The sequence below is a fragment of the Chrysemys picta genome, chromosome 7 (genome assembly GCF_011386835.1).
Source record: "Chrysemys picta bellii isolate R12L10 chromosome 7, ASM1138683v2, whole genome shotgun sequence".
Classification (NCBI taxonomy): Eukaryota; Metazoa; Chordata; order Testudines; family Emydidae; genus Chrysemys; species Chrysemys picta.
Genome location: NC_088797.1, coordinates 107,587,035 through 107,604,928, shown reverse-complemented (window position 1 = coordinate 107,604,928; position 17,894 = coordinate 107,587,035). Strand labels below are relative to the sequence as shown.

Below are 17,894 nucleotides of genomic sequence, written 5' to 3'. Positions count from 1 at the left end.
TACATTGCATACAAGTTGCAATATTGCTTCTGGGAATATCACTGTTCATGCATTCTGCTTTATTTTGTGTTTAATCTCTATTAAGAGATCTGTATGAAAATAGATAGGTGCTCCTGATTTTATAAACATGGCATATCATTCAGTCAATTCCCTACTAATCCAAGCCCAAATGCAGTCCAAAAAAAAAAAAATCTTGGATCATTTCAATACAGCTAAGTCTTATATTTTCCTCTTAAGAAAGTTCAGTACTAGGACATCAAAAAAACTGAACTTCTCTGGGCTTATGTTTGTCACGTCCATTATATGAACAAAATGGTAAGAGGCAGGAGCATTGTACAAAGGAATATTTGGCTTTTAATGATATGAAACCAAAACCCTCAAAACATTTCCCAAAAGGATCTTGGCAATCACATCTTTATTGTAAAAGAGGCATAAAAATGCAGTGCAGCTTTACAGAAATAGATGTCTAGTGCCAACTCTGTGAATAGCACCTGACATACTGTAGTCAACAACAGTCAACGAATGTGGCCTTTATCTTGTGAGCGCTCTTTTCTGACCAGAGTATCTGATTAATAATACACATCTTTTTCTTAGCTGAGAGTCCTATCAGTCATTCAACCTGCAAGTTATTCTGCATTTGAGTATACTTGTCTTTAGCCCTTTGATGACTTTCGCTAGTCAGACCAACACAATCCCGATTACAAATGTATCCAGTTATGCCATTTTGCACTAAGAATTAACACTGTAAATAGGCCCTGATCCTGCAAACACTTAAGCATGAGTAATTGTATGCGTATGAGTAGACCTGTTTGCAGATGAGCCTTACTTTGTACTCTGGCTAAATATAATAAAACCTTAAAGGTTTATTTCATTTGCATGAATCTTGAGATTAATGTGGTGCTTGTTTGTTTAAGCTAATGCAGATAAAACCAAATACCTAAAATGTCTTAAAGATTTGTTATATGTTTGTTTTACTATTGTGTTTTTAATTCTAATGACAAGTCCATATTTTGCTCCAATATCACTGTAAAGAAAGTATCAAAGGGGTAGCCGTGTTAGTCTGGATCTGTAAAAGCAGCAGAGAGTCCTGTGGCACCTTATAGACTAACAGACGTATAGGAGCGTGAGCTTTCGTGGGTGAATACCCACTTCTTCGGATGCATGTCACATGCATCCCACATGTATTCACCCACGAAAGCTCATGCTCCTATACGTCTGTTAGTCTATAAGGTGCCACAGGACTCTTTGCTGCTTTTACTGTAAAGAAAGGAAGTTGTGCAGTCTACAAATATTTTGAAATACTTATATAGTTACAACGTACATCAGTATTTGTTATTGTTTATCCAATCACAGTTTGATCTGGTTTACTTCTTTCATTGCTTTTAATATGTTCAAGTTTTAGACTTAAAATGCAGTTCCTGTATATTCAACGGATATCACACAAAAAGCTTTAGTGCCACAAAAGCTTTAGTGGAGTAAGTGAAATCCAGCTGTGTGATTTTTTTTTAAACTAAAAATAAATGTCTCTCTTGATAACACCAGCCTCACCCTCAACAGCTAATGCTCAGAGGCACAGACTGTAGATAAAAAAAAGGATGTAAACATTCCTAGAGTGCTCTTCATGCAGTGTCTTGTGATGCACGATAAAGTCTGATGTCAATACTATGTGGAGTCTCAGGAAGCTTAGAGTGCATAAAAAAGGTTACAATCTCAAAACCCAACTTCTTACCCTGTCAGTTGGAAAGATGCCCAGACATAAGTAACACTATTCAAAATCTCACTTTACAAGACTTGAACCGTGGTTTTAAATTGCTCATTTTTAATTGTTTTGTACTTGTTCGCTTTAAAATGCAACACACACTCTGTTTTTGTTGCATTGGTCACACTATCACAGTTTAATTAAATTTAAGATCCATTTTAGACCCCTTTTCAGCCATTTGTACCTTTTTTCAAAAGTTGACCAGGGGTGCTGGAGAGTTTTTTTCCAATTATGATGGCAGCTAAAAAGTGTTTTAAAGTTTAAACAAGTTCATTCAGTTGTGTAAATGACTTGACAATCCAGTAAGAAAAAATTTTCCAGACACTTTCTGCACTTAAACTAAAAAAGGAAAGTTCACATTTGACATGTGTTGTCTCAAATAGGGAATGTGACCTTTGCTAATTTCTTGTCTGTTTGAGTCCACAGTGGTATTTACCAGGTGCTGACACTGCAGATAATTCATCACTCTCATTGCTACTGAGATGTTTGAGCTCTTGAGGACTTAACAATTGAGCAAAGAGAAGAGTACAGAAATTAAGACCCTGCAATCTTTACTAAGTGTTATTCACTAAAGGACAGATTCTGCAATCTCTTACCCTTGTGAGAAGGCCTTACCTATGTGAGTAATCCTATTGAAGTAGACTGGAGGTGCAGGTCTACAGCACTTGTGGAAATCTAGCAATTTTCATTTAAATGTCAATCTTTTATAGATGATAAAGTCAGAAGATATCATTGTCATCACCAAGTCTGACCTCCTTAATAACACAGGCCTTAGGAGTTCCCTGAATAAATTCCTGTTTGAACTAGAGCCCATCTTTTAGAAAAAACAACCAATCCTGATTTTAAAAATGGCAGTAATGGAGAATCTACCATAAACCTTAGTAAATTGTTCCAATGGTTAATTACCCCCCCCCCCCCCCCACACACACACACACTGTTAAAATTTGTGCCACACTGTGAGTCTGATTTTGTCTAGTTTCAGCTTCCAGCCACTGGATCATGTTATACCTGTCTCAGCTACGTTGAAAAGCCCTGTATTATCAAATTTATTTTCTCCATGTAAGTACTTACAAACTGTGATCAAGGAACCCCTTAACCTTCTCATTGTCAAGATACACTTAAAGAGCTCAATCTGTTTATCACTATAAGGCATGTTTTCTAATTCTTTAATCACGCTGATGGCTCCTCTCAGAACCTTCACCAATTTATCAACATCCTTTTTGAATTGTAGACACCAGAACTGAACACAGTATTCCAGCAGTGGTCATCACAGTGCCAAATACAGAGGTAATATAAACCTCGCTACTCCAATTCAATATTCCCATTTATACATCCAAAGACTACATTCAACCTTTTGGCCACAGTGTTGCACTTGGAGCTCATCTTTAGCTGATTTTCCATCCTCCACACCCCCACATATTTTTCTCTCTCTTATTCCCAGGATAGAGGCCCCCTGCATTCCTTATGCCTAGATGTATACATTTACAATCGGCCATATTGAAACACAAAATGTTTGCTTGTGTCCAGCTTACCAAGCAATCCTGATCACTCTGTATTAGCAGCCTGTTCTCTTCATTATTTACCACTCCCCCCATCTGTAGGTCATCTGCAAACTTTCAGTGATGATTATGTTTTCTTCCTGGTCATGAATCAAAATGTTAAACAGTATAGGGCCAAGAACCAGTCCCAGCAGCACTCCATTACAAACACCTGCTCAATTATGATACCCTGTTTACAAACTACATTTTGAGACCTGTTAGCCATTTTTTAATCCATTTAATATGTGCCATGTTGATTTTATATCATTCTAGATTTTTAATAAAAATGTCATATGGTACCAAGTCAAATGGCTTACAGAAGTCTAAGTATATTACTTTCCATAAATCCATGTTGATTGACATTAATTATATTACCCTTCTTTAATTTTTTTATATATTGAGTTCTGCATCAGATGTCCCGTTATTTTGCTCTGATCAACATCCGGCTGACGGCTTTAATTGCCCAGATCATACCATTTACCCTTTTAAAATACTAGCACATTAGCTTTCTTCCAGTCCTCTGGAACTTCCCCGCTGTTGAAGACTTACTGAAAATCAGCATTAACGGTCTAGCAAGCTCCTCAGCCAACTCTTTTATAACTCTCAGATGCAAGTTATCCAGACCTGCTGATTTTAAAAAGGTCTAACTTTAGTAGCTGTTTAACATTCTCCTGAGTTACTGTTGGAATGGAAATGATTTAATCATATGATATGAACACATTACCTGTTTTTTTCCCCAAATACAGAACAGAAATACGTATTAACTACGTCTGCCTTTTCTGCATTATTCTTGACAATTCTAACATTTCAGTCTAGTAATAGACCAACCAAATGTTAGGATCCCTTTTGTACACAATACACTTAAAATACTCCTTATTGTCCTTAACTCTTCCAGCCATAGATTTGTCCTCATGTTCTTTGACTTCCCATATCAAATTTCTACAATTCCTAGCTTCTGATTATATTCATGACCATCTTGCCCTATTATGCACCGATGTTTCAAAATATTGGCTGTACTGCCACAAATAGACACTTTTTTAAAAAAAATGCATAAACAGCCTGAAAAAGTCCAGAACAAAGGCTGGAATGGAGGTAAGCGAAGGGATACTACATGGAAAAAGGAAGTTTTAAGAACAGTTTTCAAGAAAGAGATTGAAGAGTCACGGTGTACCAGGTCAAGCAGGATATTCTCAGAATAAGGAGCAGCATGAGGAAATTCACAGAGTGAATTGTGGGAAGAGGTGACAAAGGGCCTGTTCCTGTGAGGTGCTGTGGCCTCAATTCTCAATGAAATCAAAGTCAATGGGATTTGAGGGATGCTCAGCAACTCGTAGGATAAAGTCTCTTTGTCATCGCTTCCCACAAGGAGCTCTGTATAATACTCAGGGGGCAGGTGGGTCAAAGGGCAGTCCAGGTCAGTGGTCAGAGTTCACAAAAGAGGTTTGATAGCCAGGAGATCCAATCCAAGGAGAATGTACAGCGAGGTAGCTGGCAGGGTCAAGTGAGGCAACAAGGCAGGGCCCAAGCAGCAACTAACAGGCAGTGGCTTGTTGCTCAGACAAGGCCAGAAAGGAAGCAAAAAATTTATATATGGTCACCAGTCAGAGTCAAGATCATGTGGCCAATCAGGAAGCAGGTTGCGGAACCCCGGAAGCTGGCCCACCCAAGTCTGTGAATTCCACAATAACTGGATGTGTTGGTGTGGCACGATGGCCGTGGCTGCTTCCCAAGAATCCAGTGGGTTTGACACCAGGATCTTTATACTCTGGATTTCCTCATGCTGTCCTCATCTGGGAGTATCCTGCTGTACCAGGAGGTTTCACTCCCTTTCTTCAAAATTCCTTTTTCCTATGTAGCCTTCCGTCACTCACTCCGCCCCATGCAATTATATCTGCTTAATATCTTGCCAAGTAACCAAGTACTGACTCCCTGGGCTTGTCCAGTATCTCTGCATTATTCTATGGGAGACTTATTAAGCTTGATTCCAGCTTCTGATACACGGTGCTCCTAGGATTCCACAGAAACAACAGAGTCACCTGCAGCCAGACCATCATGGGCTGTGACTTATTCAGATTTCATACTCACGTTTAGATTAGACACCTCCCCAAAAGAAAAGAAGCCTGAGAAGATACATTGTGAGTTGCTTTTTGTGGATCAGCCTACAACTGTAGTTCCACCTCCTATGGAGCCTTCCAAATGCAGGATTATACTTCATCCTTCCATCACCAAAAACTGTTTCATCTCTTTGTTTTTCATATTTTTGCTTCTCAAATAATGCACAAGAAAGCATATGGGAAAAAAACTTATCAATGCATTAAAACAGAAGTCTCAATGCACAAAAGTTAGGAAATTCAGAAAGTGCTCAGGTATATATAGTAACCTCAAAACTATCCCCTTGCACGCATATGTTGCAGTACTGTCATTTGTTGCACACAAAAAAAGACAAAAATACTACATCTGTGCCTCTAACGTTAGAAAAAGAGAGGCTGTTCTTTTGTACCACATTATATTACATACATTTTAGTTTGCCACAGTCCTCTTTGTGATCATAACTATTGTACTATGGCTATATCTACACTACGAGCTAGGGGTGAGATTTCCAGCTTACGTAGACATACTTGTGCTAGCTCTCATCTGAGCTAACACACTAAAAACAGTAGTGTAGCCACGGCGGCACGGATAGTGGCAGTGGTGGCACCATGAGAGCAGCCCCAAGTACAAACCCACCTAAACCTTGTGGGCACATACTAAAGGCTGCTAGCACATTCCACCACTGCTGTCGCTGCTACACTACTATTTTTAGTGTCCTAGCTCAGATGAGAGCTATCACAAGTATGTCTACAAGAGCTGGGAATAACACTCATAGTGCAGACATAGCCTAAATGAGCAAAGGGTAGAATGGAACATTGGGTGCAAATAATACAGTGATGTACAACAGAATTCCACTTCTTTCTGTAATCTTAGCATTACATATATTTTGTATTCCTGCATTTCATATAAGTTGTGAGATCATGTAATGAAAGACCCTGTTATAATATACACTAAAAAAGGAAGGAGAAAAAACATGGTTAACGAGGATACCCTAATACCGAACATTTTCTGACTTTCAGGTACGTAAACTCTCACCTTGAATGCTGCATCTTAACACTTTTGAACACATAATATAGTATGTACTAGTGGCATCGGCTAAAACGTACGGCAAAAATACACCAAGTTACAGAAGCTTCAGATATTCTGCAAGAGCATGGAAACCAGATGAAACACTTTTACACATAAGAAACTGAATTTAATCTTGGGGCCGATTAGTCTAACTTTAGTTTAGATTGGTCGAATTTTCAATACAACTCCCAATATTTGGGCTAAAATTTTTGCTCAAGTTTCAGATGGGGTAAGTGGCCTAGGATCAAAGTACCAATTGGTATCTGATTCTCTCCATATGCCATTCCCACCAAAAAGTTTTGACATCATGAAAGTGCAAAAATCTATTTTTGATTATCCCTTGTAAAGGTCTCTTGTATTTAGTGTTACACATGTTTAAAGAGAAATTTACATTTTTCCACCAACTAACACAAATAAAAAACCACAGACAAATAAAACTAAAGGGTAAACTGATAAAAAACAAGAAACTGGCAAAGAGGGGAACCTATTGTTAATCTACCCTGTTTGCACTGGGTATTACAGCACATATGGTACTGAATGTAAAAAAAAAAAAAAAATCACCCACTGTTCAGAGACTTCTGCAATAACTAGACACAGCAGGGTGGGGTTAGAGATAGAATTTCAGCCATAATTCTGACGCTCCTGCCTTTTGCCAGTTTAGGCCATATTCTTAAGGGCTATGTTTAAAGAGTCTCTTTATGTCCTCCCTGCATCCCACAAATCTTGCCTGAACAGCAGGGCAGGTAAAGTCTCTGCTCAATATCCAGAACAAAGATCCTCTGAAATAACAAAATTAGGCACTGGTAGGGTTGTGCGGTTTAGCAGTCACATTTCAAATATAAGCCCTGGGACTTCCCCTTTCTAGGCCATACAACGGGAAGCATAAAAGTCTTAACACCAGCTGAACGCTTTACAACAGCAATGCCTAATTACAGTCAGCCAAAGTTCAGTTCTACAGCCCTTGGGATCCCAGTCAGGGGGCTTGCCAAAACAATTCCCTAGAAAGTGCCCCTTTCCTCCCGCAGCTGGTTGGGAGGGGGAACAGAGACAGAACATCCCAGAAAGCAACAGGGAGACAGCAAGGCATCATACTGTCTCCCTCCTAGCTGATGGGAAAGAGGGAAGGGATCTACCCCATTCCTGCTAAGGGAAGACTATCACCCAGGCTCTGTCAATCGTGGAAGGACAGAGCACTGTAAACCCTTTCCTCCTCACCCTGGTAGAGGAAAGCTCCGTTCCTAGCTGACGGGTGAAGTGTGGGTATTCTATACTCCCCTCTACCATTCTGGCTGTTGATAGGGATGGGGCTCTCTCCTTTGCCCTCTCTTTGAAGTTGGTTCTGGGGGTGAGGAAGAAAAAGTCACTGTTGCCAGCTCCTTCCTTGTCCTGCCTATACTGGGCATCTCTTTCCATGGCCCAACCTCTTATTCTCCATTGGCTCTTTCCTCCCCACAAAACCCTGCTGCCTCTTTATTTAGAAAACAAAAAAGCAGCTTGTAAATGTAGACATGGCCTAAGTAAACCCAGGTAGGCTTATTTGAGAGTCTCCTGTGGCTTTGTGCAGACTTGCTTAGCACAGAAGAGAGCTGTATTTTCAGAACTGAATCAGGGCCTAAAAATATCCCGGACAGCATCCATTTAATAGTAGTTATTTTTAGTAACAGCGAATCATTCCACATTATTCCCAGTCTTGTTAAAGCACTTGGCTTCTCATAAACATTATGTCTCCACTGCACACATTCTCTAACCGCACTGCTTCAGGGGTCTAGTTAAGTAATAATTGGTATGCATTGTTGCAAATAAATAGCAATTGATTGTTTGACAACATTACACAAGTTTACACATGCTAGAGTGACTGCGGAGTCCTGTATTTGAAAATCAAGCCTCTGGGGTTATTCTAATATCTATTTGTTTTAAATCTCTAACAGTCACCTCTGGTGCATTTCAGACTTTTGTCCAAATGAGACAATGTCCTTTGTGAGAAAAGACATTCAGAGAGAGAGGTGAAGCTAGGAGCCTCCAATCTTGCAACTGACTCAGCAGAGACAGATCCTTATGCCCACACAGAACCCAAATGAGGCTCCACTGAAGCACAAGGCTCAAACTGTGCATGATCTTTGTCACAGACGCTGCCCTAATTCTGTGTTTTTGAGAGTCAAGGAAGATTCACTTCAAACAAATAAACCTAAAAACTTACTTAATTATTAAAATCTATTATTGACTTTTGTAGATTGTTTTTTAACTGAATTTACATTTCAGTCCCCAAACAGCATTTATTTCTGCCTGATGTTTACTTTCACTCTTTCCGAAGATCAGGTATCTCAAAAGATTGGTCACTCGGAACGAAACAAAAAAATTTTAAAGGTGGTTTTGTAAGACTCAAGTTTGACACAAGTTTCCCCACGTACATGTCTGAAACCACTCTTCCAAGTATACAATTTCACAATTCATTAAACGCTGTCCAACCTGTGGCCCAGTGCCCTGCTCTCACCAGCGCACCAAACAGAAAGGGCTCCCTGCAAAGCAGGAGAGGGGTATACTGTTCTGTGCAGCACATAATGGAATGTAAAACAAGTATACTTACAGCAACACACCGGGCTCAAGACTGAGTGACTCAGTGAGGCAAAGTTTCCATTGATGCCAAGAGCCATAAACATCCTTTGGGAACTGAGCCTACCTAGGTACTACTGTATAAGCCCCAGTTGAGATAAGGGCCCCATAATGCTATGCCTGAATGAAGACATAGTGTATGTCTACACTAGAGTTTTTTTTTACCTCAAATTAATAACTCAAGGTACTTAACATATTTGTAGAGGCTAATCAGGATACTCCCCACACATCTGTCCCCAGGTAAACCACAAATGTTCATATGCTTGAACAAACACATGGGGAGGGTCCAGACACTTCACAAACTTTTACAAATATATTAAGTACCTCAAAAATTATTTAGCAGTCGATAACTTTAAAGTAAAAAACTTTAATTTGAACTAACCCATGAGAGAGAGAGAGAGAGAGAGACAGACAGACAGACAGACAATCTAAATAATCAGTGACTCGAACAAGGTTACAGAGCAAATGAACAGCAACACTGGGATTAGAATCCAGGTCTCCTGACTCCCACGCCCTTTTCAAAAGACCATATTGCTACGCTACTAAATGAGATACTCAGTACACATACAATTTCTGTTCTTTTATTATGTCAGAACTGAAAAGAGTTTTACAAGTAAGTTTTTGCAGCTTAATGCAGCTATTAAAGATACTCTCTTGTGCTGAAAAGAAATACCTCTCTTCTTTGTTATCAATTTTTTAATGCAAATTGTTACACTAAGGGGAATGAGAGAAGCAACTGGTACACCACTAATAGATATCCTCTAGGTCACCACAGCTTTGCTACTGGGGAGAAACCATTGGTTATGCAGCTAACAGTGGTTTTTATGTTCATGTGCTATATAGTCTGTATGTGCAAATGTCATGTTACCAGCTGAGATGGGCTCAAACCAAAACTGCATATCTAACCAATGTAAACCTTTTGAAAAGTTCATATCTCTGTGCAAATTCTCAATCAGGTCAGCTTAGTCACATGGTGGTATTTCTTCCTCAAAAGTGTCCTAATTTTAAATTATTTTTTAATTAATTTTTGAAAATAATCCTGCGGAAAATTCAGAAAACAAAAGCCAGGCATATACAAAACATAACAGAGCACAAATGATGTCAAATTTGCCAGCATTTCCACCTACACTTCTCCTCACCCCTTGATTTTTTTTCAACCAGTTCTATTCATAAGAAGACCCTTCCCAGATCAAGTTACCCAACCAAAATCAGCCCCATAATTTGTAATGTGAAGGGAGCAGTATATAGCAAAGTTCATCCAGCAGTTTGAACACAATTGTTGCAAGCAGGGCTTTAAATGTAGCACAGAGAGAGGCAAATTTGCACCCAACCCCCACCTTCCAGGCACAGAGGGGCCTGAACACAATGGAACTAATATTGTTCAATGTATGTTTGGCAGAGGCCACATAAGGATGCAAACCTCCTGTGTACCACGGGGCTGTAATCAGCTGCAGCAGATCATCTGTTCACACTGGATAGGGGAGAAGGAAATGGAAGCAGAGCCAGTGAATGTGCAAGTACATAGACCCAAAGATGCACAAAAGACATATATCCATAGGGCTCCTATGAAGGGCTCCATGGCCTGGGAGAATGGGAAAGGATTCTCTCCCATCACCCACACAACCAGACATCACCCGCAAAACGGTGGAATACGGTGCATAGCCCAGTTGTTCAGGCAGCGTGCTGAGAAAGGGATGTGGCCTAGAGACAAGACTTACCACTTACACAGCACTGTATACTTTTCAAAGCATTGCACAACCATGAACTAATGAGACTTTTAAAGAGGTGCTGATGGTCTCCTGAAAAAGTTGTAACAAATTCTAGTTCAGAATATTTACTTATCTGCAGCCTTATGCTGTCTACATTTACTCCCCCTTCTTTAGTAAAAACGATGAAAACAAGATTTTGTTTAAGATTTTGTCTTTCCCTGCTGTTTATTCTCCCAAGATAAGTCATAATCTTCTGTCTGCAACATCACCATCATTTACTGATAAACTACGTGACATCACACACTCAGGATTATGACATCAGCTGTGGGGGTGGGGCAAAAACAACAACAGATGTTTAATCCTGGGTAAACAGAGCCTGTTCGCAAGCAAACAGTCCCTAGTATAATGAATGTGGGTAGAAAATACAGAAAAGAGTAACTATATCGTTATGTATACAAGCAGGATTGTTCCTAACTAGAATAGTTCCCTGTGTGAAATGAGTTTGTGTTCTTGGTCCAACTCCCAGTGGATGGGTGTCAACATCATAAAAACCACCATCACAACTGACATAAATTTGCCAATTTTGGACCTTATCCTGCTGTCCTTACACACCCAAAACTACAACTGAATTCCAGGGGAGTTTTTTTCTGGCCCCTTTCTGGCAGTCTCATCAGAAATGCCAAGACATGAATAGGCATGGAGACCACACTACCTTTTCACACTGAAAGATATTCTCACCTTGGTGGGGCTGAAGCACACTGATGATGCAAACTTCCTCACCTTGCTCAATGTCAATAAACAGAAGATTCAGCCTTCAAGGCCTCACTTCAGTGACTTTCATTTCACACGGGATATTTCGCTTTTATCTTTAATTTTCTTTTTTTCAGCCTTCCCCTTAAAACCCATCTTATCTGTTTTTACTTCCCCTCTCTACTGATGGAAGAATACCACTGATTGCAATGGAAATACTTGTCTCTTATTCCTTCTTCTGTTTGTTTCACGTTCATTTAGAACGACATATGCATGAAAGTGACAGTGTGCGCTTCTGAATCAGAATTTAAAGCGCCAGGTAACATTGTACAAATACCTGTCAACAAAATTATAATTCCTAGGGTGAAATCCTGTCCCATTGAAGTCAGTGGGAAAATGCCCACTGACTTCACTGGAACCAGAATTTCACCCCATTCCCTACAGATAGAATGAAAAGGGATTAAACAGCCCCTTGTTTCTGCTATGCTCATTTCACGCTAACAATAGCCCTGCTCTCTCCCTACTGCATATTCTGAGTGCATATGTGAATCCTCATGTCATTTCTCCTTTCAGACCCTAAAAACAAAATGCCCTGAGTGGAATAGTAATTTACATAAAAAGAGTTAAATGACAGGTATGTATTTATACAGGATGTACAGATGGGACAAAAAGGTTGAAGGGCCTGATCCTTCTATTAAAAATTCATGGGGAATGTGGACTTCAACGGGAGCAGGATAGGCCCTAAATTAAGAGTGTTATCATTGAAAAGCCACTGATCACATTTGGTTAGTCTCCATTAAATCAGGAACTAAAGACACAGTGACATCTTCTATTCTGAAACTGCGACGAATAATCAAATGCGGTCTTACAAATGACGCTGTGAATATATTAGGAAAGAGCTTTCACCCAGTTCTTTCACATATTCCATCAAAATTAGCGTCAAAGATCCAGGGAAAGATCATCATTACTTATTATATTCCACAATTATTTAACTTAGTTCAGATATAGTATAATTTAAGGAATCCTCAACAAATATAAAATGCAAGACCTAGCAGGCTGTTACAATTTTTCACAACAGTATCACACTCTAGTATTTTAACATGCCCATAGCAAAGTTTTGAGTAGTGTAAGTTTATAGGAGCACATTTTCACTACTTTGGCACAAGTCAAGTTATTTCTAACTTTCCTGGCTAGTACAAGCCATCCAAAAAATGTATTGTACTTTGTCACTTTTAGTTAAAACTAACTTACCCTTTCCAATGTATCAAACAACTCCTGATTTAATTACTTTAAAAAACTGTATTGTACACATTCTTACAGAAATATTAGCTGAACTGCAGAAGTGTTATTTCAACTGTATCCAGTCTGGCAGACAAATTTCCTTCACCAGCCACAGACTTAATGAATGTGTATTTGTAGCCAGTCTAGGACACAGCACATTTAGGTTGATGTTTTTACTGATACAAAGATTATTAACACTGGGACCCAGGCCATGATCACATACATTATGGTGACAACTTCTCTATACTGAAATGACAGTGTTAAAAATGAAAGCTACTGCCACCATTCTACCATTACTGTAAACTCCTTTAAAAATTTTCCATTTAGGAAAAGCATAAGTGCAAAGGGTACAACTTTGCCTTCAAAACTGATTCATGATAGGAATGCACTGTTAGCAAATAGCATTCTAGTGCTAGATCTCTGCAGGATGTCATTCTGTGTCAGGGATCCTATTCGGCTGAACCTCATGGATTCTAAATAGCATATGCCATAAAGAAAACTATCTTTAAAAGCCTGGTGGTTTGATTGAAAGACATAAATTTATCATTTAAAAGAAAAAATGGCATAATTTTACATTATAAAGTTTCACAAGAAAAACATTCTCTATGCTGACAAACTACTTACTTCCTAAATCCCACGGTCAACGTTATTTTTTTTTTAAAGTGACTGCATTCTATTTCTAAACATGTACATTTTACCTCCCTCACTAGATAAACCATATTTGATTCCATTTTAGAAATTATTTCTAAAAATCAGAATGCAAATAAAGATGTAGCCACTGATGATACAAGAAAGAGAAGACACTTAACTACATAGATAATAATTTTTACTAATTAATGTGTATTTGTAAAACCATGAAAGCAAACCCCTACACCTTACTAATGACAAACAAGTGTTTACAAAAGCCTTCAAAATTAAGAGTTCCTGTCTAAAAATATTGCCCTGCATTAATAATACAAGTTTTTCATAGATTATATCAATTATTAGTAAGATGTCATATACTACCATTTATAGCCACTTTATGCCACCCGTCTGGTAAGAAGTTTAGTAATAAAACATATAAGCCCTTATTTAAGATGAAATGGCTATTTGTACAAATCACTTCACTTTGGCAACTCCATGAAGTCTGAAGACAAATCAGCTTTGTGGTACTAAAAGATTACAAATACACACAAATCACTAAACATATTTTTTTACTACAGTATGAGTGACACGCCTGTGTTACAACAATCACCTGTATAATCATAAATGCCTCATAGTATTTTGAGCATACACTCCTATAATGAGACTGTCTTCAGTTTTGCTTATTGAAGCAACCTTTAAAGAATGGTAAAGCGGGCATCGCCCTTATCCGGTGAAGAAAAGACTCACAAAAATATTATGACACTAGACAACTTGTCTGCCATTTACTTTATTCACTAAGCTTGCACAAACTAAAAAGTACAGCATTTTTTCTACAAATCTGCAATAACTGCACTTTTATGCCAATTGATAAACTGCCTTCCCTATGGAAATAACTGGTCACAGAGGCTAATAAGCACTGGACATCTTTTATTCTATTTATTTCACTAATATCACCAAAAATATATGATCAACATATATAAAATATCCCTCAATACAGTACAGAACCATAAATGTTTATTTCTTTTGTTAGGTTATGTTATATTTGATCATGTGTGAACAATTAAAGTGGTCTAATTAGGGCTAAATGTATTCATTGGTTGCCTGCAACTTCACAGGCAACTAAGTATATTTGAAAGAAGAAATGACTTGTCTTGTTTTATTTTGAAATCTTCATCTCCTTACACTTTCTTCCTGGTGTAATAAAAAGGACAGCACCACAGTATCAGGCAAAGTGTAATACATTAAGCCACATCCAGGATTTACCTTAGGGGTGCAATCTTGTTGAAAGACAAAAGACTACTCTTTATTTCAGCTTCACGTCTAGTTAGTTTTTGTTAAAAGAACAAGCTCTTTCAGGCTCAATTATACAGAGTAACTAGCTTTTCAGCACACATTTACACACTGCTGCTCTGTAAAAGCTGAGACACAATTTTGTTTTAATGCACAATATAAAATTGTTTTAAAGCTCCACGCATATAAGCAGGAAGCCTAAGCAACAGGAAAAAAAAAACTAAAATGGTATTTTACTGTCCAAAGATTATGGAAACTACATGAAAAAAAGATTTGTTTTCTCCTAGGACTATAACAGTTGTAGTGAGTACACACAAGAAAAACAAAACACAAGCAGATCTTATATGGAACATAATTCAAATAATGTGTGAACCTTAGTGTACAGTGGGACAGAAAGCATCTTCTATTGTACAAAACAGTGCAAAAGAACACACAAACTTTGTTGCTGTAATACAAACAAGTTGAATGAAGCAAATGCAATAATAGTGCTTCCTTCTAAAAGGTATATGTCCAGAGAGGATGATTAATATTATATATAAACACAGAATCCCCTAATGTGTTCAGAGGAATTGCTACAGTGACTGATCTTCATTTTAATTCTTCAGTGCATTATTTATCAAAAAGGTGAAACCTTTTTCCAACGCGTTCAGGCATTTCATTCTGGAAAACTGTACTTAATTTTCATTTCAACAGCACCAAAAGATGGTTACCGAGGCTGCTGAGGATAGGCAGTGGTATTAAATACCAAACAATCAAGATCGCTTCTAAATAATATACACAGCAAACTGTGAGGCACAAACTGACACACGCAGCACGCCGAAATGCTGAACGCGGAGCACTGATAACTACGTGCCAGCTATTGAATAAGAAACCTTATTCTGTAAACAATCCCACTCTAGATTTAGTACGTTTCATGGAGAGTAGGGATGTTTTGATCGGCTGTACCCTAGACTGCAGGCGCACCAGCTTTCCAATCGCTTTAGGGATCCATGCGGGGTAAGAAGTGTTGCATTACGTTGCAACGTTACAAGGAAATTAATCAGGACGCTTCCTTGGAAAGGAGTTTTTCAATCCGCCCTCCAGAACGAAGCCGATTGAAAGTGTCTCTATCATATTTTACAAGCTCTGGGCTTTCCCCTCCAAACTCGATTGATTCCAGAGTGCCTGTGCCCATGAACCGGATTTCCCTCCAATTGCTCATGCCCCCCCTTCCCCCAACTCTGGAAGTATTTGTTTTATAAACTCCGCCAAACACGTTCACTTTGCAAAGGCTCCAGCAAGCCCCAAACCCAAATCAATACGTTACTCTCCTGGCGGATTATGCATAAAGGGGCCGCGACGCGCCACGCCCACCACGACCCAACTCTGCCATTGTTAGCATCATGACTGTTTGCACCAGGCAAACTTTCCGATTGCGGCTTGAAGTGCACCGAAAAGTGCACAAGGAAAGGAGACTTGAAGTGCAGGCTCCAGCGTGTGGGCAAAAGGAGGAAGTCCCAGGCCAGGCTGTATTAAAGGCTGAGTGAGAAACGTCTCTCCTCCGCCCCCCTCCCCCTCCCTTGTCTTGGCCGAGACTTTGGCAGCCCTGCAAACCGTGGGTAACCCTGCTAATCTGCTGGCAGATGTTGTCCATCATACTCAGCACTAAGTAAACAATGCAGAGCCCTGCAAAACAAAAGATTTCCACTTCACCTCATTTAACGTCTTTCACTTATTCTCTGGCTGCACCGGGGGAGCTTCTTGGAAAGGGGAGATTTGAAGAGGACGAGAGAAGCAATTTAAAGATTTGTCATTCTCCCTTCCCCTCCGCCCCCCGAACAAATATATATACATATATATACACACATATATATGCACTACTACCTCTGGTGGCTTGAACTCGCTCTCTGGCTTCAGCCACTGGCCCATATTTGTCCCTGCGTGCTCCGAAGTCTGCATCACATACATGCATGATCAATCGCAGGGCATTACGCACACACAGCGATGTTTCAAACCAAGACAATAATCAGCACAATAACACACCGAACGCGCGCACACACCCCTGGCACGGGGAAATATTTTTCACACACCACCCACCCCCCTCGTCGGTTCTAATTGGATCTGGTAGTTTTGCATCCTCCAGCAACTAGACCTGCAAACATCCCCGCCTCCGTACATTTGTAAATAGATCTGTATAGCAGGGGCGCTCTCCAGGCGGATTAAAGCCGGGTTGGGGAGGGGGGGTGGGATATGACCAAAGATGTCCTCAGATTTCAGGCTTCCCTTGTCCTTTTTTTCCCCCCGCTCTGTGTGGCGCAGTGAGGCGAAAACACATGGACACCACCACGGGCACAAACATTAAGACTGCAGGTAGGGAGAGAGCGCACACCAACCCAGCCCTTCATTGCAAATATCCTACCCCCCCCCCTTCCCCCCTTACCTCTGCCTTGGCTCCAAATATCCACAGGGAGCAAAGCCCCCCAGCTAGGAGCAGCAGCAGCCTTCTCCTCTCAGCGCCGCATCTCTCCCTTTATCGATCGCCTCCTCTCTCTCGCTCTCTCCAGGGCTCTTGCTGCCTGAGATCCACCTTAAAATGACACACACACACACACACACAAACTTAATCCCCTCCTCCTCCGAGCTGCTGCTCCAAGTGGGGATGGGGGCAGCCGCAGCCCCGGGAAAGAATCTTTCGCAGGAGCGAGGAGGATGCGAATTTCAACTTGGCTCTTTAAAAAAAAAAACCAAAAAACCAAACACCCCAAAAGTCCTTGGCGGCGGCTCCAGCCGCGCGGCGCTGGGTGGAAGGGCTCAGTACTGGCCTCCCCGCCTCTCTGTGCGGAGTGGATGGGAAAGGTAGGGGCTCGCTCGCTCGCTTTTTTTTTTTTTTTTTTTTTTTTTGGCAATAGGCGGGGTCTCTCTTTGCAAACCAATGACACAAACCCACATGGGCCGGCCTCGCCCCCTATAGATACTCTTCACTACAAATAGGCTCTCTCGGGGGATTAGTGGATCAGCTAAAGTGCAAACAGACGCAGCGAGAAAGAAAGGAGGGGAAGGAGAAAGGGGCGGGGGGCCACACGGAGGGAGCCGGCCTCTCTCTGCTGCACTTTTCTTCGCCCCCGCCCGCCCGAGACAAATGAAGTTGGAAACTAGGGGAAGTGGCCGAGTTGGGGAGGAGACAATAACAAGGGA

At 40.2% G+C, this 17,894-nt stretch overlaps 1 protein-coding gene across 25 annotated transcripts in view; it reads right to left on the bottom strand.

The window, feature by feature from the left end:
• Positions 1 to 17,569, bottom strand: part of CTBP2 (C-terminal binding protein 2) — a 226,210-nt gene extending 208,641 nt beyond the window's left edge. For 11 of the 25 annotated variants that reach the window (XR_010589516.1, XR_010589515.1, XR_010589518.1 and 8 more), the window contains exon 1: positions 17,140 to 17,546. The gene's annotated coding sequence lies outside the window, so the exon portion shown is untranslated. Of the gene's footprint in view, positions 1 to 16,583; positions 16,781 to 17,139 lie in introns of those variants that run through there. The other 14 variants (XR_010589509.1, XR_010589510.1, XR_010589513.1 and 11 more) reach the window with 7 other exon arrangements.
• Positions 17,570 to 17,894: the final 325 nt, after the last annotated feature.